The sequence below is a fragment of the Pimephales promelas genome, chromosome 13, assembly GCF_988280905.1.
Source record: "Pimephales promelas chromosome 13, fPimPro1.hap1.1, whole genome shotgun sequence".
In the NCBI taxonomy this organism is placed as follows: Eukaryota; Metazoa; Chordata; class Actinopteri; order Cypriniformes; family Leuciscidae; genus Pimephales; species Pimephales promelas.
The window spans coordinates 1,961,033-1,986,779 of NC_142781.1; the positions used below are offsets into that span (position 1 = coordinate 1,961,033).

Below are 25,747 nucleotides of genomic sequence, written 5' to 3' on the forward strand. Positions count from 1 at the left end.
GACAACCCACATGAACCACTGAGCCACTGCCGCCCCAAACGATCCAAACGATCACTAATAAATTTTAAGAAGTTATTTAAGCCTATGTCCACTTATAATGAGGTTTATTGGCACAAAACAGCCATCATTTAATTTTCAGGGAATGTTTACATTACAATTAAATGTGCTGTTTGCTACTGTATCTTTAAGACTTCTATGCAGATTTCCTTGATTGGCTAGCCACTTAGCCTATTAAAAATGTAACTAGTACTTGCGCACCAATCTGCTAATCTGCTTAGGATTTTTCTCCATATAATGGACTTAAATGGGAACCAGACAGTCCAAGCTCCAAAAGACAGTTAATAACAGTTTCAGATGCAGCTTCAAATGTCTTTAAACGACACCAGACGATGAATAAGGGTCTTATCATGCGAAACGATCGATTATTTCAAAACTTATTCCAAAAATGTAACTTTTCTAAGGACAAATGCTAGCCTTGCTCTATTCTGTGAGGCGTGTTTGTAACGTCACATAATACGTAATTACGTTCAAAAGGTCATGGGCGACGTAGCCGAAAGTACAGAGTCAGTGTTTACAAGTTGAACGCATAGGTTGAAAATGAAAACTAACTCAAACACCGTTTACAAAAAAGGAATTAAAAGGTAAAACAACGATGTCGGCCGATTTTGATTCTGTACTTCCGGCTACGTCGCCCGTGACCTTTTGAACGTAATTACGTATTACGAGACGTTACAAACGCGCCCTCCTTACAGAATATAGCAAGGCTAGCATTTGTCCTTAGAAAAGTTAAATTTTTGGAATAAGTTTTGAAATAACCGATCGTTTCGCATGATAAGACCCTTATTCATCGTCTGGTGTCGTTTAAAGACTTTTGAAGCTGCATCTGAAACTGTTATTAACTGTCATTTGGACCTTGAACCGTTTGGTCCCCATTGAAGTCCATTATATGGAGAAAAATAGTGGAATGTTTTCATCAAAAACCTTAATTTCTTTTCGACTGAGGAAAGAAAGACATGGACATCTTGGATGACATGGGGGTGAGTAAATTATCAACTAATCCTTTAATTAGATGAATCCATAATTAAGTGTTTAATCAATCGTAGTTCGAAAAGTTCCAGCGGTCTGTGTTTGACGGACTGTAAAGAAGAAAGGCAGTCATGTTCACACTGGTTTGTGTGTGTGTAGTTTGGGATTTGAGAGCGGAAGAGCAGGAGATCAGAGTAAAGCACACACGGGTTGAGACGAGAGAGGCGTCTTGTTTGCTCTGTTGTCCTCTCATTGGTCTCACTGTCCCACAGGTGCTCACCTGTCCTCCGGCTTACAGGAAACAGAACCGCTGTCTGGGTTTACATGAGATTCACAACCATCCGGGTTTTCAGAATGAGAGGAGTCAGAGGCTTAGCTCGTAGTGAAGATGCTTTTACAGTGCAAAAGTATTATATTAATTGTGTGCTGCAACTGCGTGAAGGAGAAAAGTCAGCATGTGCTTCTGGAAAAGCAGAATAAAAACCTGCAAACGTTCGTGTGGATTTAAGCAGACGCTTTAACAGCTGTTCATTCAAATGCCTCTGAATGTCCATCTTTGTGCCAACAGACGGGACACGCTCAACACAACAACACTGACTCAACTAGCGATCAACACATCCAGCGTGGTTATCACACTCATGATCGTGCACGGCAGTCTTATTTCATGATACCAGGCATTTCAAATGTCAGTGAAACTTCACAAGTATCCATACTTCAGTTAAAGCTAATTAGGGATGCACCGATACCGATACCGGTATCTGGTATCGGCCTCGATACCACATTTTCTAAAGTACTCGTACTCGTTAAAAGTCCCCCGATACCGGGGACCGATACCATGTTCTGAGAAATGGGTTAATCACAGGCACCGAGTGCCCACCCCCAGGCTCCGGCTGCAGCTCAGAGCGGGGAGATGGGGAGACATGTCAGCCGTGTGGAACACTACAGTGATGCGCGGGTCAATAAACAACCCGCACACTACCAACGTTTTCAACTACCCGCCCGCTACTCGGACCGCAAAAAAAGTAAGAAAATATTGTACCCGACCCTCTTCCTGACCGTATTTTTTAAAAGTAGTACATGCTCATCGTAGCGTCATTGGGCCATAACGTGTAACAACACAGCATCGCAAGAAGACGTAGCCTACATATAACAAAGGCAGCACTTTGGTCATCATCTTTCATTATTTCGGTAAATGTCTCCCACACTTACTCTTTCTATCACCTTTTCTCTTGCCGCCTCCATCTCTCTGCAGACTAGTGATCATAGACATGGCCGGTTCGTGAACGAATCGGTTCTTTTTAATGAACCGGTCGAACCAGTACACTAAATCGAACTGAATCATTCGCATCAGTTCACTTCTTGCGTCAGTGCAGATCCACAAGGTACTACAGTTACTCACTTTCAGACATGCCTGACAGTCCCTCCGAGTTGAAATAAACCAATATCCCGAATTATATTTTACTCCAGTAACTCTAACAGTTCACTGAACTGAGACATGTTGTTGATACTGCTGATACTGCGCATCCGCGTATAGTAATGAACGCAGAGGTACAGCGGTTCTCGGATCACACCAGTACAGAACTGAGAACTGTTTAGACTGAGCTTGTGTGTCATCTTCGTGCCAGTTATTCAGCCAACAAATAAATTCGGCCTATATATTTCATAGAAAATTCTATCTAGTACTATATAAATACAAAGGTTTAATTGGCATTTTTTTCCAAACGACCTGACCGACCGCGACCCGAATATCATTAAAAATATTTTTGGATGACCCGTAACTGCGGGTAACCGCGGCGCAGGCACCCGCTCATTTTGGATCAACCCGTGCATCACTGGTGTGGAACAATTTCGTGAATGGCTTTGAATTAGGAGAATAAGTTTACTTGTAGTCGCCAAGTATAGTCAGTTGAATGTCTGTTGGGGGACCAAATAAATAAAGTGTTATCAGATATTTAGCTGATTGTACCAATACTCTAGTCCAGGGGTTCTCAAACATTTTGGTGCCAGGGACCCCTTTCAGGGGAAAAAAAATTCCAAGGACCCCCCTCATATTTATAACAGTTATTGAGCACAAAGTTAATGTGTGAGCGGCAAATGAAATATTTTTGCACAAAATGAATGGTCTCCACCCAGGGTACTATGCAGGAATTTCTAAATAGCCTACTGAGATAACGAAAGTGATCTTGCTAGGAATCACTTAGGATCCCTCACTTAGGAATTTTTGATGTTCTTGATCTACACATGTGCATTTTAAGGTGTTTTAAGGCCCCACAATTGGATAACTATAGATTTAGTAGAAGCATGTCAGTCAGTGGCATACATTTTTTTTTTGTCAAGATGTCACGAAACCCAATCACATATTCCAATCAGGAATGGCCTTAAAAGAGAAATGTTTCAATAATTAGGCCTATTCTGCACACAAATAAAGCCCATAAGCCTATAAATACAATGACAATGGCATTATGTTTAATAGGTGCGTGCGTTGTTAATTTGAGCTACTGTAATTAGCTAAAAAAAACATACAGTATATGTTAAATATATGAATCCATAATGTTAATCTCATGGGCACAGTATGTTTCTATTGACCTGCTTTTTCCTTTGTTAAAGTTGAGCTTGATTAATACTTTGCAAACTAATTGTTTCAGTCGTTTTTTAAAACTTTTATCTAAAACAGCTGTTTAGTTTATGTTAATAAAGGCCTACATCTTATCTCGCACTTTATGACCGTTGACTGAAACGTCGTGCGGGGAACTTTGAGTTCACTCCGACTCAAACATTTTGACATTGACGAGCTATCGTTGTTAGTCTGCTGAAGCACCTCAGACGAGAAGGTCGGTATCATCGCGATGTGCATCCTTGCAACCTCAGTTGTGGGTACGGCCCTGTCACTATGCACTTTTATTTTGATAATGATCAGACTTCTAATGTCAAATCTACAGTAGCAGTGCTAGAACTGACTATTGTGCGCGCACGCGAGACGCCGGGGCGCAATTACCTGGGAATTTTTCCTCAGCAGTGGAAACAGGAATACTCTTATTTATGGTCATAGATAAGACAAGAGTGCATCATCCGAAACGGTAAAGTGTCCATTTTTTTATTTGTGTATAGGCTACATTATAAATGACTACAAAATGTAATGCCTTTTAAAAATACAGAAAAGAACCGGATGCGGGTTCATGCCGTCTCTCTGTCTCCTTTCTGGCGCACGTCCCGCAAAATCAACAGCAGCGAATAGTCTACTTGACGCAAAGACATAGATTATCTATCTATAGAAAACTTTAAGTGTCTACTTTGTATTGTTTTATGTTAAATGCTTTATATAAGTTACTTAGGAATAAACAGCATGTTTTCAGATGATAAAGAAAACATGACTCATAGCATGGAAAAAAACGTTAGGTTGTAAATTATTTCGCGGACCCCCTGGCTTTAGCTCGCGGACCCCACTTTGAGAACCACTGCTCTAGTCTACTAATACTCTAATGACAGTTAGTTGACATGTAATTGAAAAGTTACTTATAGTTAGTAAAGTGGACTATCGAAATAAAGTGTTACCCAAGTAATTTAATCAAGGACCTAAAAACCCGTATATAAAAATATTTAAATCATGTTTTTTTTGTTTTTTTATTCAGTACTCGGTATCGGTATCGGCGAGTACTGAAATGCAAGTACTCGTACTCGTACTCGTTTTCCAAAAAAGTGGTATCGGTGCATCCCTAAAGCTAATAGTGCGTTAGTAAGTGCAAGTAAAAAGTCCTCAAAACTGTTACAGAAGAGATGTAAACAGACAGCAATAAAATAAGAACAAAAAACTAATTGCAAACAAAACGGACAAAAAATACAAATGAAATAAGCAGTGTTTTATCAGGAAGATGTGCCAACAGTGCTATTCAGTAATAATAATACTGCTTTATACATTATATATAGACTAATCCTTATTAAACATACAGTTATTCATTCAGTGTAGTCTTTGTCTTGGCAATTAACAATAATGACTGCGCTGTCACTTTAAGAGCGAATGCTCTTCTTTCTCAAATGTTTACATTCAGTTAAGAGATAACCGCCTGCGTTTACAAGGATATTTACCAAAATGGGATTTCAGCACATTTGTGTGTAGGCTATTCGACCACTTCGACGCGTATCTGCCGCCACAGTGGGCTTTGCTTACCGCTTCGATCGGTCCCAGTATAGCTCATAAACTCCCGGCCTCTCCATGTAATCTAATAAGACAAACTAAACAATCAAATTACACTTCTTTTCCAAAGACGGTTTCTGATGTAAATTCAGGTGTTAAATATAATGTCAGGGCCATAAATGGACATTGGCGGCTTCACTTTTCTACAATGTAAGAGAAGAGTGAAGGTGTGTCGTCCATCTTTGTTTACAGTTTAGGCTTCTGTCTCGGATTGGACCAAACTGTTAAAGAAAGCAAACTGTACATGGAAAGTATTGTGATGTGTTGTATGTTAGGGAACAGTCTTTCTCTCATCACTCCCTCTCTTCTGCGGCCCATTGAGTCGCACTAAACCACAGCACAATGGCTCCATTCACTGAGTGAGTGTCCTGACCCGTTCTCATCCATGCTCCTCTCTAATGACCGCCACACACACACAGGACAGTAGCTGCTGGTAACCTGAAGGAGCTTCATCAACACACAGGGATGGAGCCAAGGGTCTGAGCGTGATGAGGAAGACGCAACGGTCAGCGGGAATCTCTCCTCTGATGATGATGATGATGATGATGATGGCACACAGTCAGCAGCATCAGTGGGAACTGGACCAATTAGCATTCACTGCTATGAAGAGGCCAGAGAAAAGCCCCTAATCAGAGCACAGAAGCCCTCAGACAGCCATCATCTCCATGACAGAGGAAAGACCCCACTGACACCATCAACACACTCTTAGCCCGGTGTAACTTTCACCATGATGTGTCCTAAAGCGTAATGATGCTGTCGTGATGGTTTCACATCCCTTTCACTTTCTTTGTTTACCGGTTCTGTCTAACAAAGTATTAGATATGACTGACAGATAGGGTTGGGTATCGATTGGAACCGAGACTAACTTTTCGTTTTTCCCGGAATCGTTCAAAAGTTAAAATTTCGATTCCTAGTTTCGATATTCACAGTCCGGCGAGCGGAAGAAGAAACCGCTGAACAACACCAACGAAGAAGCGTCTACCGGAAGTGTTGGGATAACCGCGCGAGTCGAACATGAGTAGCTTACGTCGGCGATCCAAAGTGTGGCTTCACTTTTCTAAAAATAACGAAATCTCGGCAAAATGCAAAATTTGTGACAAAAGGAGTATTTTTACAGAAGGAGTATTTCCTTCAGAAAGGATTATTTCCTTCAGAAAGGACGTTGGTTAGCAAGGTTAGCTAAAAAAATGTTTGACCCTGCCTCTTAAGAGAATCAGAATCGAGAATCGTTAGGAACCGGAATCGAAACAAGGAATCGCAATCGGAATCAGAATCAGAATCGTTCAAATTCAAACGATACCCAACCCTACTGACAGAGATTGTAAAGTAATGAATGCGAGGGAGCGCTGTGTGATCAGGCGCTGGTGTTCTCAGCGCCGCCCGTCAAAATAAAAGTCCCGCTTCCAACACCTCGGCCAATCATCAAAACTGATCGGCCGATGCTGATATTTAAAAAAATGCCAAATATCGGCCGGTGGTCCACTAAAAACATGCATCGCAGAGCAGAGAGGACACTGACAACCCACTAACAGACAGGACAAACCAGCTTACTTTTATTATGAAACAAAGTCTCAACTTTCAAATTTGGTCTTTTTTTTTTTTTAACAAAATTTAAACAATATATACCGTTTTTGGCTCTTCAATGTGTCTTGACAGATCGCTAGAGCCTCGGTTAGAGTTGCTAGTGAACTGATCATCTCTCCCTTCTAGATCATTTATAGCATCAGATAAACATGAATGAGCATAAGAAGAAAAGTTGTTTTAACCGCGGAAAGACGTCAGTACACTCCGTTTTTCAAGTTTATATCCTCTAACACCAATCTGCTAACTCTCCTGACTGCTTTGATGGACAAAATTGCAGATTATGATTGGTCAGATTGGTCTTGTAAATCAAAATTTGAGCTTCAAAATCATGAAACAAAACCACACGAAACATTGATCAGCGCTTTGAGATTTGGTGAAAAAGGTTAGAGTCCGGTTCAGAAAAGCAGAAGGCTTTTCAATCGACAAGGCGTCAACATTTACCATGATTAACTGTAATAACACTAACTGAAACCATGGGATTGTGGTAGAAATGTGGGATATTCGTATTGCATTGTATTATTAAGGCCTGGTTTCACAGACAGAGCTTAGATTAAGCCAGGATTAGACTTTAGTTCAATTAGCATTTATAAATGTGCCCTAGAAAAAAAACAGTACTGATGTGCATCAGACGACACAACAATGACACTGACATATTTTAAGAGATGATTTCAGTCAAAACAGCTCAAACAGGAGTTTTATTCTGGGACCAGCTTAAGCCTTGTCTGTGAAACCGGCCATAAATGGTTTACAGGAGTAATGGAAGATGATTACACTATATGTTGTTTGTTTAGCTATAGCAACAGCTTTGTGCTCTTGTATTATGTATTACTTAATGTCCTCAGGCTGCTGGTTTTCATAACTAATACCATAGACACCATACAGTTACATTTTACCATGGTTTTCATTATAGTCTAGCTAACCACAAAGCTAATGCAACTATCATCAGTCTGTTCTGTTGTGTCAATAAAAGAAACAAGTTTCTTTTTAAAATGCATTAGCATATTATTTTAGTTAAAATTAATAAATAACTACAAATAACTAATGTTAGGAAAATCTGTTAATTTTGTGTTGCACGTTTCTGAAAAAAATAAATAAATATCGGCCGATATATCGGATGTTAAAACCCAAAAATATTTCTATCGGTATCGGCCTTCAAAATCCTTTATCGGTCGGGCTCTACATTGCATACACACACACACTAAATCACAACAAAATGTGTGTATAAAATATGTAATGAAAGAGTGTTTAGCATATTAGCTTGCTTATTTTGCTCCAGCACATGATCTAGAGTCTGTCGCAGTAACCGAACGTCCACTCCTAACCACAGGCCGAGAGCTGTAGTCCAACCACACGGGTCCATGATGCTCTCTGGGACACACACTTGTCAAGCCATGGGGTTCACAGCTACAGTTTGCCAATGATGCTTGAATCGTGAAACTCATCTTGTGAAGACTGTGCTTCAGAGCCCAATGACTTCTGCACACGACAGTATTTGCAAGTCAAATGCAGCAGTGCGGTTAAAGCGCTGTGATTTGAGGAGCACGCTTTACCCAAATGGCTTCATCTCTTGGGCTTCAGGTGAAAGCTTGGCTCTGTAAATTGGCCTCCTGCAGATAAGCTGTTTTTAACTATGGTTGGGAAGAAGCCAAACCCCAGGCCGTTCCTCCTCTCTCTTTCTAATCAGTCTGAGAGAAAAACACACACTAGGACTTAACCTCTGTCGAATGGTCGAATGTCAGTGTGTGTCTGTGAATAAGCTGTAACTTTACAGCAGAAGAAGGCGCTTTTATGTCGCTAATTTAAAGGCAGACGTAAAATGCGCACAGGCATTCGTAATGGAGCAGCACTACCCTAAATTGGTGCTATTATGAAAACGAAACTAAAAGATAACGCCAACTATCGTAGCAAGCCTACCTGGTTTTGGTCGATATAGCTAATTCATTTTTAGGGGGGTGATTTTTTTACAAACTCATCCTAAGCCTTAAAGTTCATCCATTTCATGTCAAATCCATAACATCTCTCAGTGTTCAGACACTGGTGTAACGAGTAGCTGAAGTGTGTGTGTGTGGGTGCATGGGCCGAGATTCCCACAACCCTTCCGAGTGGTTGAGCAATCGTGTCCCAGCATGCCACCGCATTAGGAGGAGGGCACAGTTTGACAGGAAGCGCACCCTCAGACCTGTCCCCGTTTCCACACACCTTATTAAAAATAACAGCATAACGCTTCAGTGAGTGCGATCAAGCTCTACTTCTCTGCTGTAAAGTAGGACATGAAACCTGCGTTTAGAAAGTGTGTCGGGTGCCGGTACTGGATCAGGACCCCAGGATGTTTGATTTGTTCCTCATTTCTATTTTCCCCCCAAATTTATTTCTGGTTTTTACTAGTTTAACCTGTTAACTGTCAGTCCAACTCTGAGCATAGACCCAAAAATGACATTTCCTACTTCTAGTTGTTGAGTATTTTGAATATACTGTCTGATCAATTGAATTCTTAAAACTAATGTAATAAATGTATTAAAATTAAAACGGTAATGTCTCATTTGCATATCACATAATAAACAAGGCAAGGGTTTAGAGTTAGATTCAAGCTATTTTAAGGCATGAAGATTTTTTTATTTCAAAGAAAAAACATTTAAATGTGTAATTTTGGTGATTTAAAGATGAGTTTTAAGGGATAATATTGACTAGAGGGGGAGTGTAAAAATGTAATTAATCTCCTATCTACCAAACTTCTACAGTTCACATATATCACTTCTACACTTCTTCTGCACATATCACCATTTGATTTAGTTCCCAGCTCTGCCTTTGATTTATTAATGACATTGTGCATTGAACAGTAAATTCTGCGATGTTTTTACTAGGGCTGGGTAATAAATATCGATTTCTCGATATTAATCGATTCTCATTTTTACGAACCGATATCGATTCTTAAATCTCAAGAATCGATTAGTCATCCTGTTTCATTTGAATGAATGGATCATTGTATCGCGGCTGCGCGCATCCAAAAAAATCGCAATAATCTTTGTCCTTTGTTACTATTGATATGAAACAAAGTCTCAATTTTCAAATTACGCAAATTTTCTTTAGAAATTCAAAAACATAAATAAGGTTTTGTCGCTGTGGCGTGAGATCGCTCTGGAGAAGCAGCAGCGCTGATCTCTCTTCCGGCTTAATAATACCAGTCACAGCGCCAAATAAACATGAATGAGCATCTGAAAGAGTGTTAAAGATAGAGTACAACTTATCCAAATCAGTATCATTCAACCGTGGAAAGACGTCAGTTAAACAGCTTGTAATCAATGTCGTCATATTTACCTCAGAAAACCCACATAAACTCGTTAGTCAGCTAGAAAAAATAACTCTAAATATATACACCATATTACATATGCATTATAATCTTAATGTTCTTCAATATTTAATGCATATTTGAATAAATCTGGCAAGTTTTTATGACAGCCACCATTTAATTGTTTATATTTCATATAATCTTCTTATTATAAAAATAAATAAGTGTAATTTAAGTGTTTGTATAGCTACAAAACAGGTCATTATTACCTTCATATTAGGCTAATGAAGCCTATAGGCTACTAGACTCCCATAGTTTACAGCATTCGTTAAGAGATTTGATTTTCTTGAGAAAAATGCCCATTTATTGTAACTGATATCCAAAATAATCAATATTGAATCGAATCGAATTGTGAAATTTGTGTCAATACCCAGCCCTAGTTTTTACGCAGGGCTGCAGTTTGTGATGTGTGTGCCTGTGTGAAGAGCGTGGATCAGTGTTTGATGTGGCCAACAGTGTCACGTTAATGATTGGTCGATGGATGATGTCAGCTGTAGCGCATGGAGACCGCCGTGTCCACAGGGACCGTCAGGAAAAACAGCTCTCCTCCCGAAGGAACACCGACCGTATCAACACGCACACACCCGCTCCTCTAACGACTGGATTCACCCATAGAGCTTCTCTCTCTCTGTGTGTCTGCGCTGTGTTGGGCTCCTGTGTAATCTCCTGATGTTGGCATGAACGTTTTCAACACTGGCACCCAAAAACACAAGGCCGTGAGCCACAGATGGCAGCGCAGATTACATCAAGCGTAATGTTTCAAGCGTTTGCTCATGGGATGGGTTTCCATTAACAAATGAGTTGGTTTTCTAATGCATGTCCTTATTAGTGGCAGGTGGGTGGCCGACATGCGTCAGGTCAGATAGTTGTCTTGTAAATAAAGTGAATAAAGTGATTTTTTTTAACGTTCCCTGGTGCTTTTAAAGCATGGGAGTTTGCTGAATCTGGCGTCGTCTTTGGCCGGTGTGTTCTTCACGTCCTAAGATCACTGCATCTCTAGTTTTGCCCATAATGTGCATCTGGACTGAGCTTGTTCTTGTGTTTGTGGAGAGCAGTGAATCCTGGGCCGGATATCTCGAGTCCAGTCCTCACGTGTCGGAGCGGCCCGGCTCGGATGGGTGGGAACGCCATGATGTCATGTTGTACGCGCTCCAGAACTGATCGAGTTCATCCAAACAGCTGGAAGCGCTCGGCCTGATGTGGTGATGTATGAGCTGGCCATGTGAAGGATCTGTGTGTGTTGTGATCTTTACATCAGCTCATTGATCAGCTCAAGATGTGAAAACCTCATGCTTTACTAGCGCTGTGACGGTGCGCAAGGGCTGTAAACATGGAGATCAGTAGAAGTTGGATTAAACTTCACAAAGATGAATGTGTGCTCGTATATCCGCCTCTGTGCTTTGAGTTTTTCCTGCTTCCTCTGTCATATTAGATGCATTTTTTTCCACTGAGCTCATGCCAGGGTCATTTTCAGGGCAAATATTGTCACTTCCTGCTTAAAAAACAAAACAAAAAGAAATTTATATTGCTGCCATGATGGCTAAAAGGCCGTCTATGTGGGCAGCTCACTAGGGTTTGTATCAGGAACCACATTAACTGAATTCGCTGCAAATTTAAGCTTGCCTTCCCTTAATGTGATTTATTTTCAAGAGAAACTGGGGAGATTATGTACCTTGGGACTTTATATTTTAAGTCCTGCCACCTGAATTTATTTTCAGTTAAAGATTTTCTTGCCCAGAACCCTGAAATTTGAAGAGGATGGATCATTTTTAGGCCTAGATAAAGCACAATTATGTTTTATAATAAATTAAATATGACTGTACTAGTATTAGGGTAAAATGTGATTTATTTTTATAAATGTGGTTTATTTTTTTTATCCACTGTAGGAGTAATGTTGATCAGGGGCTTGGGGTAAAAATACATAAAAAAAATTAAGATCAAGGGACAACAAATGCCCTATTACGACTGTCGCAATTAAAGTGAAAAAATGAAGTGTTGATTGCGGCATAACATTGATTTAACTACATGAGCAGTAGGGTTGGGTATCGAGAATCGAGTATCGATTGGAACCGAGACTAACTTTTCGTTTTTCCCGGAATCGTTCAAAAGTTAAAATTTCGATTCCTAGTTTTGATATTCACAGTCCGCCGAGCGGAAGAAGAAACCACTGAACAACACCAACGAAGAAGCATCTACCGGAAGTGTTGGCATAACCGCGCGAGTCGAACATGAGTACCTTACGTCGGCGATCCAAAGTGTGGCTTCACTTTTCTAAAAATAACGAAATCTCGGCAAAATGCAAAATTTGTGACAAAAGGAGTATTTTTACAGAAGGAGTATTTCCTTCAGAAAGGATTATTTCCTTCAGAAAGGACGTTGGTTAGCAAGGTTAGCTAAACTTTTTTGACCCTGCCTCTTAAAAGAATCAGAATCGAGAATCGTTAGGAACTGGAATCGAAACAAGGAATCGGAATCAGAATCAGAATCGTTCAAATTCAAACGATACCAAGCCCTAATGAGCAGATCTAAAATATATCTTTTACGTGTTTTTAAGTTGCAGTGTTGAGTTACTATTATCTATTACCAGTCACGCATGTTTCTATTGAGAGTATGAATGCAATGGCCAATCAGAAGCGCTTAGATTTGACAAATCTGGCGTTTTCAGCAGTGACTAGTGTACACCATATGTATAAAAAGGCTAGATGTGTCGTTCGCGCTGCTGGCCAATGGAGGTCGACGTCAGCACCTGGCGGCCATCTTTACACAGGCAGCTCGCTCAATGTAACATTGTTTTAATGGTGCATGTACTTTTTAAATCACCGTAACTTGCTCAATTTTCTACCGATTTTCAAACGGTCTGGTTTGTCATAAAAGGCAGAGATGTAGTTATGATACTGCATACTTATGAATAATAAGTGTATAAATAAATAATCATCCAGGCCTTCAGCCGTCACTTATTCACCATCCAGCACAGCCTCTCGGACCTTATTGCTTGCATGCCACTGACATTGCGCAACACTAAACCAGTGGTTCCCAGACTTTCTGTTGGGCCGCCCACAAGCCACATAAAGACAGTCTCAGACATGACTTTGGATCGTAGGATTGATTTGAAACATTGTAATAAATACAGTACTTCAACTTCAGGCTTCTTCTCCGTTTGTAATGCGAGTCTGAGTGGTGTTATCGTCACAGTGGTGTCTTTGGTGTCATCTTGCTCATCTTTATACTGTCAGAAGCTAATATTTTGGCTCACACTGCTTATTAAAAAATGTACATTTTATATTGTGTAGGGCTGTGCAAAAATATCAGAGAGATTTAAAATCACGTTTTAAACCGATTTAAAATGACGTTATCTCATTAAATCCCTTTGTCAAATGACCTCCTCAGTTCTTGTAGATGGCTGACTCGATATCCAGCACGCTAACAGTTGCCCGACTTATTGTTTTAAAACCAAAGAATCAGAGAAAACAAATGCCATTCGTAAGCTTTGCCAGGCTACACTAAAATATTCAGGAAACAACTAACATGGGTTATTATCACTCAAGCTATCAACCTCAGCAAGGCAAACCACACTGGTTAATAACACCAGCAGGCCTCCGTGCACCTCAGCTCATGCTAAGAAGATAGCGGATTTGTGGCATATTGTATTTAGCATGTGCGGGCTTATAGTGTGTTTGAAACCCTGGCTTCAGGAATATAGTGAACACTATGGATGTGTGCGCTGTGATCGCGACTCGCAGATGAGTTATCAATCAAAATAGCAAAAAATTGTTTGAGCATAGTCAAGTCACCTCCATTTCTATTAGAGCCAGACCGATATATCGGCCGGCCGATATTAGGGATTTTTCAAACTATCGGTATCGGCAGTTATAAATGGCAGATAAATAAATATTTCAAAAATAGAATAAAAACTGACTAAAAACGCTTTAATCATCATCTCTCCTTGGCCTGTTATATTGAAAATGTATGTTTTACAATTTGCAGTATGATGTTATCTATTGCTAAATTATGGCTCATCATAGACTAGCTAACCACAAAGCTAGCTAATGCCACGATCATCAGTGGAAGACCGCTAACGTTAACATTAATGAGCTTGGAAACCACAATGAACTTTTTCTGCCTAAATAAAGTAATGATTACTGTATTTATAGCTAGCATATCTCTTAGTTATACTTGCGAGGAGTGAACATTTAGACATAGAGAAAAAGTATCAAACGTAACTGATGATTGAAAATGGTTTGATGTAGCTTGATGGAAAGAATTTAAAAAGGGCAGGTAAAGGGATAAGCAAGCTGACATTGTAATTATAAGGTAGCTTATAAGGCAATGTAGGGACTAATTATTATTTTATTTATCAGAACTTTAATATATTTTGATGTTCCTCTGTTCTGTTATGACGATAAAAGAAACAAGTTTATTTTTAAAATGCTTTATCATACTATTTTAGTTAAAACTCATAAATAACTATGTTAGGGAAATCTGTTAATGTTGTGTTGCGCTTTTCTGAAAAAAAAAAATAAATAAATAAATAAAATATTGGCCGGAATATCGGATTTTAAAACCCAAAAATATTTGTATCGTTATTGGTCTTCAAAATCCTTTATCGTCGGGCTCTAATTTCTATAGCACTTTTAACTAAACTGATTTTTTTTTTAAAACAGCTTTACAGTGATAACAGGAGGAAGAATGGAAGAAGCTAACCGTGTTTGTTCAAACACTTCGTTTCCTCACTGTTAGTCATGGGTCGTATATGGCATTGAACATTTTTTGTATGGCATTAAAAACGCATTAAAAGACGTTAAATTTAATTTGAAGATAACTGCAGAAACAGTGTTCATTAATAAAGTAATTTGATGTGAGAGTGATTTGGAATAATACTGTGCCGCTGAATGACTGGGACTCTTCCTCCGCACACACACACCACTGACGAAATGCTCCTCAATCCAGGCCGAATGCATGTTTCTAACGCTTGATGAATAATTCATACTCGCTAGAGTGGAGTGTATTCAGGGATGTTTCCAGTTTATTTAAAACCCTTAAACGAGGGCGATTAGTTCCAGCCCAGCGGGTGGTATCACAGATTCAGTGTGTGTTTGTGCGGCCCTCTGTATTCAACGCTGACCTTCTTTTATTGCGGCTGAGTTGACATGACACTAAGTGCATGCGTAACCAGGAACTGCCCGTCTCCATAGCAACACTGAGCCCCGGCAACTGGAAGGGGCGGCAGGCGAAAAAACCCCACGGCATCCATGAGGAACAGTTTGTTTTTGAGCTGTCAAACACTGACCGTGCTGGTTCATGAATGCATGCGGTTTAAACCTAAAGATGATGCGTCTGTTGTCATGGGCAACAGGTCACGTGATGCTGAAATGTTAATATAGGGCTCATTTCAGTCTAGTTGTGTCCCAAATGGACTTTTTTTAGTCTGTCTATAAGTCGAATTGTCCGTCCTGTGACGGTTGAGTGCAACCGTCTTTCCACTCTTCATTTTTTTTAAATAATTGTTTTAATAATTGTTTTAATAATAATTTTTAATAAATTTTTTTTAGTAATTGCATCATCCCGATGTTTAAAGGGCACCTATTATGACATTTAAAATGTTTCTAATAATGTTTTGGGAGTCCCCAACAACAGTTTTACATGCATGCAATGACAAAACACACTTTTTTTCGTCTTATAATATGCGTTTGTTTTTACCGGATTTGCACACCAACTCCCAAATGATTCGTTCAACAGCTCATTTTTCCAAACCCCTCCTTTGCTTGACTCTAATCTGCGGTGATTGGTCACGCGACCCAATCAGTTATTGTTTGCGTTATCCCAACGCATAAGGTCTTGATAAAGCATCAATATAATCGATTATGAAAATCGTTGTCAACGAATGTCATTACCGATTAGTTGGTCTGCTTGCGTCACAGGGATTGTTTACTGGTGATTGGTTGACTGGCCAATAATGATGCCTTGCATGATGTCTTACATGCGCTTCATAAGGCACACACACACACACGCAAGGTCCTTCTCCCTCGTCGCGTTACCCTGCGCGTGTAACTCGGATGGTTTGGAGCACATGATCTTCTGTCTCGCATGCGCGCTCTTGATTCTGTGAGTTTGAACTAATTTGCGGGCATCAGGGAACCGCTATCAATATGTGGGAGACTTGGGATTCTGAACATGTCACTGTAAATTTGTTTTAAAGATGAACTGAACTGAAAAATTTCGACGTTGAAAACGTGTTGTTTATGACAATTAAAAGTAAATTACACTAAACATTTTTTTAAAATATATATTAATATAGCTTTTTTAAGCAACGCAAAATTGCGCTTGTTTGCGCTGGCAGTTCCGATGACGTCACTGGCATGGTAGGACCCGCGGAGCGCCATAGACAACAGCTGTAGGTCCTGTATACACAGACGAAAATGAGCACTTTTAACGGCATGGATTACGCATTTGAGCCCGTGAGGGACAGGCCGGTAGTGTCTGACTACCACCACATGGAGGACGATCAGTTTTAGGCTTCACTTACAGTACAGGATCGTTTGGGGGAAAGTGACTGTGGGCGCGAGCGCTGTGGAGCATAGACACTGCACGGAGACGATCTGTTGCAGAGAGGTCAACATGGACATTTATTGATCGGCGAAAAATGCATCACCATGCACCGTTCATTTCGGATGCTGTTCGGTGAGAGAAACGTGTTGAAGGAGGCTATGCTGTCTCTAATGGATGCCCGAGCTGAGACGCGAGCGCCCCATGGGGTATTTTACGAATAGGTGACGTCTGGGCTAACTTGTTACACTTTTCTCAGATTGTTTAGATTAACAGCGTACTGGCAGTTCACTCTATGGGCGAGGGTGCATTTAGGAAGGAGAAAATCCCATCCTTTACAGTAAACTATACATCAGGGATCTTTTCCCCCTCACCCGAATATCAAGGATTCGAGTAACGTTAACGTGATGCATTGAACTTGTAACTTGTGTAAATAAAACATTTCATGCATTGTCAGACGTTTCATGTACTCATTGACGAAAGTACACATCTCTAAATAGTGTGTCGCTAAAAAATCTGTTTCCTCAGCCATGTCAGCGACCCTCAGACTGTTTACAAGCTACGGCTGTTCTGCTGGTGCGGGTAGGCAACGGAGTGGCTTACCATGCCAGTGACGTAGTCGAACGTTGAAATCCAACATGGCGGCGCCCGTGTAACAAAAACAACACTTTTAATGTACCATTTTATCCCTTTTAACAAATTCTGCCATTTTAAAAATTGTACCAATGAGAATAAATAAAATACATCTGTTATATCACCTTTTCTCAAATTTCAGTTCAGTTCATCTTTAACAAAAATTGTGCCCCCCTTATATAATGGTAGGTCAATGGTAATATCAGGATCAAGTCAGTCAACCAGTTCACGTTAAAACATCTTCACAATCTTTCAACAAACGTCTGCTGACTAGAGCCCGACCGATAAAGGATTTTGAAGGCCGATACGATACAAATATTTTGGGGTTTTAAAATACGATATATCGGCCGATATTTTATTTATTTATTTATTCTAAACTGGACATGATAGTCACAAATGTTGTCCTGCTTATTTGAGTTAAGAGAACTGATGGGGATGATCTTTTAATTGTTATTCAAGCAATGTATGTCTCGTGACCAACTCAACGAGTGTTGCCGACAGGAACGGTGTAGAGCGCCCTCTGGTGGACAAACTACGCAACTCCAACACTCATGACATGGTTCAAGCGTGTTTCGTCCGTTTTTATTTAAATTTTGAAATATTCATTTATCGGCCATTAAAGTTTGGAAAATGCCTAATATCGGCCAATAATATCGGTCTGCCGATGTATCGCTCTAGCTGACATCAAGGCCGAGTGGGTGTGAACCATATTAACCAATAAATATCATAATCTCCTTTTTCTAATCCAGTCAGATCTTAATGAATGAGATGTGTAATATAGTGTGTGTGTGTGTGCTGGAGTTCTCTTGTGCATGTTTGTCATGTTTATGAAGTCTTCGGTGAGCTTGATCACTCATTATGAACGAGTTACACACACTAATGAAACGGTTAAGTGTGTTCAGTGTCCGACAGCCCAGTTTACTTCCGCATGAGTGTGTGTGTGTGGTGACACTGCTGACCCAAACCATCTGTCCTGACATGCCTGTGTCTGTGTGGTTTACACACTGGGGTCACGATGTGCAGCTGTGAACATCTGTAAACCCATAAACGCTTAAAATGTACAGTATGCTTGACATGTTTGAAATGCAAACTTTGTGTATAAAGTGCTCATGACTGCTTGACTGGGTGTGTGTGGACAGACAGTGAAGAGCAGTACGATAGGAGCCTCTCTTCACCCGTCTCTAGCTGCCGTCAGGTGACTTTAATCACTTCTGTTATTGCCGTCACAAGACTCCGATGTCCTGATGAAATGAGCTGGAGATGAAATGGTAATGCAGTTACTGGCATGCTGGAGTCTGACCTTATGACGGCTTAAGCAAGCGGCTGGTGCTGTTAAACCCTTAATTTTGGCAAATGATGTTTTGCTGTGGGCGGGGCTAGCCACAACTAGACCAGTAAAATGTCAGTCAGTGTAATTGTATGGACTGGATGTATGTAGTGGGACTTTAACGCAGAGCAGTTTAATGTGTTTGTGAGTGTGTTTTCATTTTCAGAGGGTGTTCACTGACCGCTCACAGATTCAGTGAGTGTGTGTTTGAAATGAAACCGCTGGGATCTTTCGGATCACATTCCTGTGGATGTCCAGCAGTAAAGCAGACCAACACACACACACACACCCATCTGTCCGAGTTCAGACGAGAGAGGACATCAGCTGACCGGAGCACTGGGTTATGTGCCGCTCATGATGCTGTGTGCATTATTGCTCAAGTGACACCGTCTCGTGATGTTCAAGGGGATTTCATTTGTAAGGCAGAGTTGTGTTCAGATGCAGCTTTATTGATGTATGTGATGTAATAAATAATGCCATGTTTTAGTGTTTTTAATTATCGGGTTTTTAATGCTATTTTAACACTAGTATAGAGTGACAGAAACTGAATAAAGTAATTAAATGTAAAATAGCACTGTATAATATTTTAGTCCTGAAAAAAAAAAATTAAACACACAGGCTATTAATCCTGATTTGTTTAACTTAAAGCTCTCTTTTGTTGTTTTGACAAAATTAATGACCGACACATATGGTTGCTGTCACTTTAAGAGCTAGTGCACCTATCCGGTGTTCATTATATTGGCGTTTTATGCTTATTAAAGACAAAACCGACTATCTTTAGACTAGAGTATAGACCATTTTGCGAGATGTAAACAACATTGGTCCAGAAGCACTTCCTGTTCCAGTTTGTAACCGTTTTCTTTATTTCACATGTAAAGAAAAAATCTTAAAGATGTTTGTTTAACTTTTTGATTCAGTTTTATATTGTTAAAAATAGTGTGTTATAGTGTTAAAAAACTGAAACAGGAAGTGCTTCTGGACCAGTGTTGTTTACATCTTTTTTTAAAAATGGTCTATAAGTCACGAAGACCGAAATTGACACAGTTTTGCATGTTAAAGCAATATAATCCGTGAAAAATAACTTGTTATTTCGCTTGTTTAACTGAGGGAACAAGAGAGAGTGAAAGTACCGGTCACGCGCGCCGTCTTCAAAATGTCTTGCTCTCTCTCTCTCTCTCGCCCTCCCTCGCGCATGTGAGTTGACTGAATATCTTTGAGAAAACACGATGGTAAAAGGTCGAAAGACCGAAGTTTTTTTTCTTCTGAACTACTGGTTGTGAATTGTGCTAAAATAACGTTGCCTTATCTTCTCTGAAAAGCTTTCCACACATTTAGATCAGATGACATAACCACACTTTCAATAAACCAAAAAAATCTACCTGGTGATGAAATGTTTTCTATGTCGACTGTCAAGACCATAGACTGTAAAAATAGGTCGAGACAAATCTCGTGCCTGGATAATCACACAACGTGTGCCGTGGTCCGTTAATGACGCGTCCGATTCGCGAACTAATGACTCCTTTGAACCGATTCACTTTAATGAATGGTTAAAACAACTGATCTGTCCAACACTGAGCTCAAGAGACATAAATCGGAAACACTTTACAATAAGGTTACATTCCATTTATTAAAGTGTACATTTGTTAACATTCTCTTAATATTAGTTTTTGTGTGAATTTACTCCATGACAAAACTACCCCAGTCATTCTAGAATGATTCATTCTTTCCAAATAGAGCTAGGCCTATTCAAGTAATCTGGTGAAATTGTTTTTATATCACAATATATATCGCAGAAAAACAAAATATCACAATGTCATTTTTTACCAATATCGTGCAGCCCTAATCCTCGCTATGTGTTTTCTATACAGGGATATCGACATCGGTACATATCGGTATCGGCCATAACAGCAATGTTAATATCGGTATCGCCACAAATTTTTTACATCGGTGCATCACTAATTAGAATTATCCACAATACCTGCAATCCCGCGCCGAAATTTGAGCCCTGATTGTTGTTGTGTTATGTTGTGTGGGCTCATTTGCATCGACAATGTGCGATTCACTATGGTTTACTAACTAGTGTTTTGTTAGGTTACAAAGCAAAACCTAATCTGTAGACCGTTTGCAACTGTTTTTTGGTTTTACATCATCATGTGATTGGTTCACCACATCTACCGATCGAGAATGTGATAATCTGCCGATCAATTGGACCTTCCCTACTATATATAGTTGATACTACGTTTGGTTTGCAACTTATTAGTCAAGTGTTAGAAAAGTATGTTCAATTTGCACAATGTACAAATGAAACTCAGACATACTTCAGCCGCCATGTTGTTACTGTCACATGACCTACTGGCGTCATTTGTTTCACTGTCAATCACAAATCCTCTCCTGTGGCCTTGTGGGATAGTAAAGTGTCCATCATGCACACTCCAGTATCTCAGTGTGTGACCCGGGCACTTTCACCTGCTGTTTTATGAACACTGTATTGGGACGAACTACTCTGGTGGCGAATGGTTGTCACCCATTATATAGGCTTGTAGAGGACGAGGAGTGTTTGATTTGGGACGCTTCTGTATTTTACTCTCTCTGTACAACATGATTGACATTGTGCTGACCTCATCTGGCTTCTTTCCAATACACAACTTGCTTTTCCTTTTATCAAAATATCCCTTTAATGAGTCTGATGGTGAGTTTCACAGCGCTGTCCCTCACTAACCAACGTTCTGCTGGTGTGTTTGCTCGTGGAGACTGTGCTGTTGTCTCTTGTGTGCTTATCATGGGAAATGTTTGCTTTAAAAGCTTTAGTCACACACCGCATCCAGTGCTTTAAATGTCATTCATAAAGCTGTCACACAATAGATGCAAATCCAGGACACCTGCCACACACACTCACTCTGTCGAGCCAAAAGCGATTTTTTTTTTTTTTTTAATAAAAAATTTTAACGCAGTGGCTGGGTTTGTCCATATTTCACCCAAAGTTGGGTTAAAACAACCCAGCATTTTTTAGAGTGAACTGAAAAATAAAATAAATGTAGGTAATATTATATTGTTAAAACTGGTTACATGAAAATTGTATCGTTCAGGTATTGGTATCGAACATTTTGTTATGATACCCAACCCTAGCCATAATATAAATACATACATTTATTCTTTTTGCGAATACGGCAAGCATTCATTTGTGAAGAGTCAAAGAGGGGTGTTTAGGGCTGTCCTGACTCAAAAGCGGATATAGATAACAATCAGGCTGCAGTGTTTCATGTGTTGTGTGCGACATGCTCAACATGATATGCTACATGAATGCTCCAGGGGTGCAGCGAGACCCTCATGTCACGATTCGACACACATCGCCACACTGAACTCACAATACCATATAACTGCCATACTCCAAGACATATGATAAAATGTTGATTTAAATGCTAGATTTGTGTTAGATTGTGCGTGTGAAGAGGACTCAGTGCTGGAACCCAAAGCACAGGACAAGAGAGACTCCAGAATAACAATATTCATGATTCTGGAGATGAAAACACTGAATTATTTTATTTAAAATAATGTTAGACGTCAGACGTTTGGCATTATCAGGACACACAGATATTCCCCCATTGCATTATTATACATTATATCTAACGTTATACTTAACGTTTAATGTACTGACACTAAAACTTGTCTAAACTTGTATTTTTTCTCACACAGTAATTTTCACTTTGGGTGAAGTACGTAGTCATATAATACAGATTGTCACTATCCATGATATAGGGCCCTATTAAATCAGTTTTATTTTTTCCCAAATTTCGTTGGGAATTCATTTTTTTTTACCCGTTACTGTTATTTTAGTCGTAAAAAGAGTGTGCTTTTGAAGTTAATGATAAAATAAATAAAATGTATAGAAATAAGAATGACCTTAAAGGAGTAGTTCACTTTTGAAAAAAATTTTGCTGATAATTTACTCGCCCCCATGTCATCCAAGATGTCCATGTCTTTCTTTCTTCAGTCGAAAAGAAATTAAGGTTTTTGATGAAAACATTCCAGGATTTTCTCCATATAATGGAGTTCAATGGGAACCAAACAGTTCAAGGTCCAAAAGACAGTTTCAGTGCAAACTGTTCAAAGGGCTTTAAACGACTCCAGATGATGAATAAGGGTCTTATCATGCGAAACGATCGCTCATTTAATAAATAAATAACAAAGTTTAAGTTTTATAAGCTCAAATGCTCGCCTTGCTCTGTTCTGTGGTGCGCGTTCGTGACTCTCCTGTTCGAACTCGTTCATCAAAATGAAGAAATCTTTTTCCGAATCAATTTGTTCGTTTCTTTCGCCGAATGAACCAAATCACTCGGAAAAAGATTTCTTCATTTTGATGAACGAGTTCGAACAGGGGTGCGTTACAGAACAGAGCAAGGTCAGCGTTTGAGCTTATAAAATGTAAACTTTGTTATTTATAAAACGAGCGATCGTTTCGCTTGATAAGACCCTTATTCATCGTCTGGAATCGTTTAAAACCCTTTGAACAGTTTGCACTGAAACTCTCATTTGGACCTTGAACCGTTTGGTTCCCATGTAAGTCCATTATATGGAGAAAATCCTGGAATGTTTTCATCAAAAACCTTCATTTCTTTTCGACTGAAGAAAGAAAGACATGGACATCTTGGATGACATGCGGGTGAGTAAATTATCAGCAAAAGTTTTTTTTTAAAAGTGAACTAATCCTTTAAATTTATTGAGGTAACAGACATTTACTCAGTAGCCTTTTCAGGACAAATACTGCATGATGCGACATAACAAAATATAATTAAGAGCTTTAACTGTCCAGTAATATGAATGATATTAGTTTATATTTTAAATAGTCACACTTTCTCTCTCTCGCCTAGTGTCGCTCACGGAGTTCGCTTCGCTTTTGTCCAGTTCGGCGCCTCATAGACTGACCAGTTGTGTGTGTGTGTGTCTGTGTGTGTGTGATCTGCTTCCTACGGTGGCCGAGAGGTGCAAAACAAATCACAATTATAAAAACAAAAAAACAAGTCAGAAAACACAAACAAATCTGAAAACAAATTAACAAGTCAGAAAACACAACGCCAAGTCAGACAAAGCGGAAAAGGTAGGTATATGTGGCGAATGGAATACTGATCGCTGATTGGACGAGACATCTGTCAATCAAGACATACAGGCAGAAGAAAGATCGATTCGCGTGTGCATGTGTAAATATTAGCTGTATCGTCTAGGCTAGGGCTATTCAATTGGCGGCCCGCCAATCATCTCCATGCGGCCCGAGAGCACTCCAACCTCCCCCTCCTATTTTCTGGTGGTACGGCTAAATTTGGTTTGATATGCGCGTGGCCGCAGTGGCGCGTGCAGCTGTATACACACTGTGTGTGTACCACGAGCGCTCCGACTGACCTGAGAAAAACGTTTTCAGTCCGAATATTTCAGCAGTTAATATGTGTGTCCCGTATTTCTGTCGACTGAACCAGCGATATTAATGATTCGTTGGTTCGATTCCTATCTCCTTTTCACGAATTGGCCAAACGCGCGTGCATAACAGTCGGAAACGATTCGGATCGTTCGGATTGTTCTGTCGCTGAATCATCTGAAGCGGTTTCTCGGTCAGTAAGAACAAATAGAGAACAAAATAGCGCTGGGTTCAGTTGTTTCACTAGTTTACTTCGAACTAGGCAGCGCGGTCCAGTGGATAACCGAACGCAAGCTTAAAGGAGTTGCGTTTACTAATAGTGGTAGGAAGATTTTAATTTGAAAAGTTTTGTTCTCCATAATATCACTAAATTAGCCGGCTAAATGGACAGCTAATATTTACACATACACATGCGAATCAATCTTTCTTCTGCCGCAGGCGCAGTCTGCTGTACTTTCTGTATGTCTTGATTGACAGATGTCTCGTCCAATCAGCGATCAGTATTCCATTCGCCACATATACCTACCTTTTCCGTTTTGTCTGACTTGTCGTTGTGTTTTCTGACTTGTTTTTTTGTTTTCATAATTGTGATTTGTTTTGCACCTCTCGGCCACCGTAGCTTCCCCCATGCGTTCTTCTCCCACACAAAAACAGAATTTCAAACCAAATATGTAAAATTCCACGAAATTCCGCGTTAACACTAGATTGCGCGTTAATTGGCCAATTCTGTGAACGCTGAAATCATAGGGCCCTAATGATACTGTACTTTTGCATTTTTGTATTGTGATATATATTTGCTTCCCTATATTGCACTGAGATATACTGTATTGTGGCCAAACCTGTCGGCCTCATATGTGTGGTGTGTGTGTGTGTGTGTTTGAGAGTGACATACTGATCCTGATTAGTTTTGACAGCTTGTGTTGATTGTTATCTGCAAGCATTGCAGTTTGGGGATTAGTGTGTAAGGACACACACAAATACATTTGCGCACAAACCCAAATACACTCGCACAAATACGCTCGCATACACACACTCAAATACACTCTCAGACACACACACACACACACACACATGGACACAGACAGACACACAGACAGACACACACACACACACACACACACACAGACTCAAGTCTGCGTCAGGCTGAATAGAAGTGTTTTTCAAATGAACTCAAGTCTTCCTGAGCCCAAACTCTAGGTCGGTTACCCAGAGGGTCGTATCTCTGTCTGATGCTCATGTTCACGCATCACATGTGCGTTTGAGGACATGGCCCACACGTGATGATGATGATGATGATGTCATGCATGCGTTCTCTGTCTCACAGCGTATTTGCTGTTGTCTTTCATCAGTGGTTTTCCCCTGGCCGCGGGTCAGCTGGACGTCTCTGGTGTGTGTTGTAACAGCTGTGTGCTCTCTCAAACTCCCAGCATGTTTGATTGGCCCTGGTGCGATCTTCAGGGAACGTGTGTGTGTGTGTGTGTGTGTGTGTGTAGTAGATCTTAGTCAGGGCAGCGCCATAATTAAGTTTTGGACAGGAATGAAAACACGTCTGGGAGGGATTGAAATACGATGTGTTCAGTGGATTGTACTGTTTTCGAAGAGGACTACGCTTTCATCCATAGCGTTCAATATGACGTCCACCCTGATCAAGGGCTTAGAGCTGCACGATTAATCGCAAGTGACATGAAA

The 25,747-nt window shown here is 40.0% G+C and overlaps 1 protein-coding gene and 1 long non-coding RNA gene across 25 annotated transcripts in view; both read left to right on the top strand.

The window, feature by feature from the left end:
• Positions 1-25,747, top strand: part of LOC148974391 (uncharacterized) — a 48,103-nt gene that overhangs the window by 16,512 nt on the left and 5,844 nt on the right. The window lies entirely within an intron of this gene.
• The window catches only part of epb41l2 (erythrocyte membrane protein band 4.1 like 2), a 105,314-nt gene that overhangs the window by 3,370 nt on the left and 76,197 nt on the right, over positions 1-25,747 (top strand). The window lies entirely within an intron of this gene.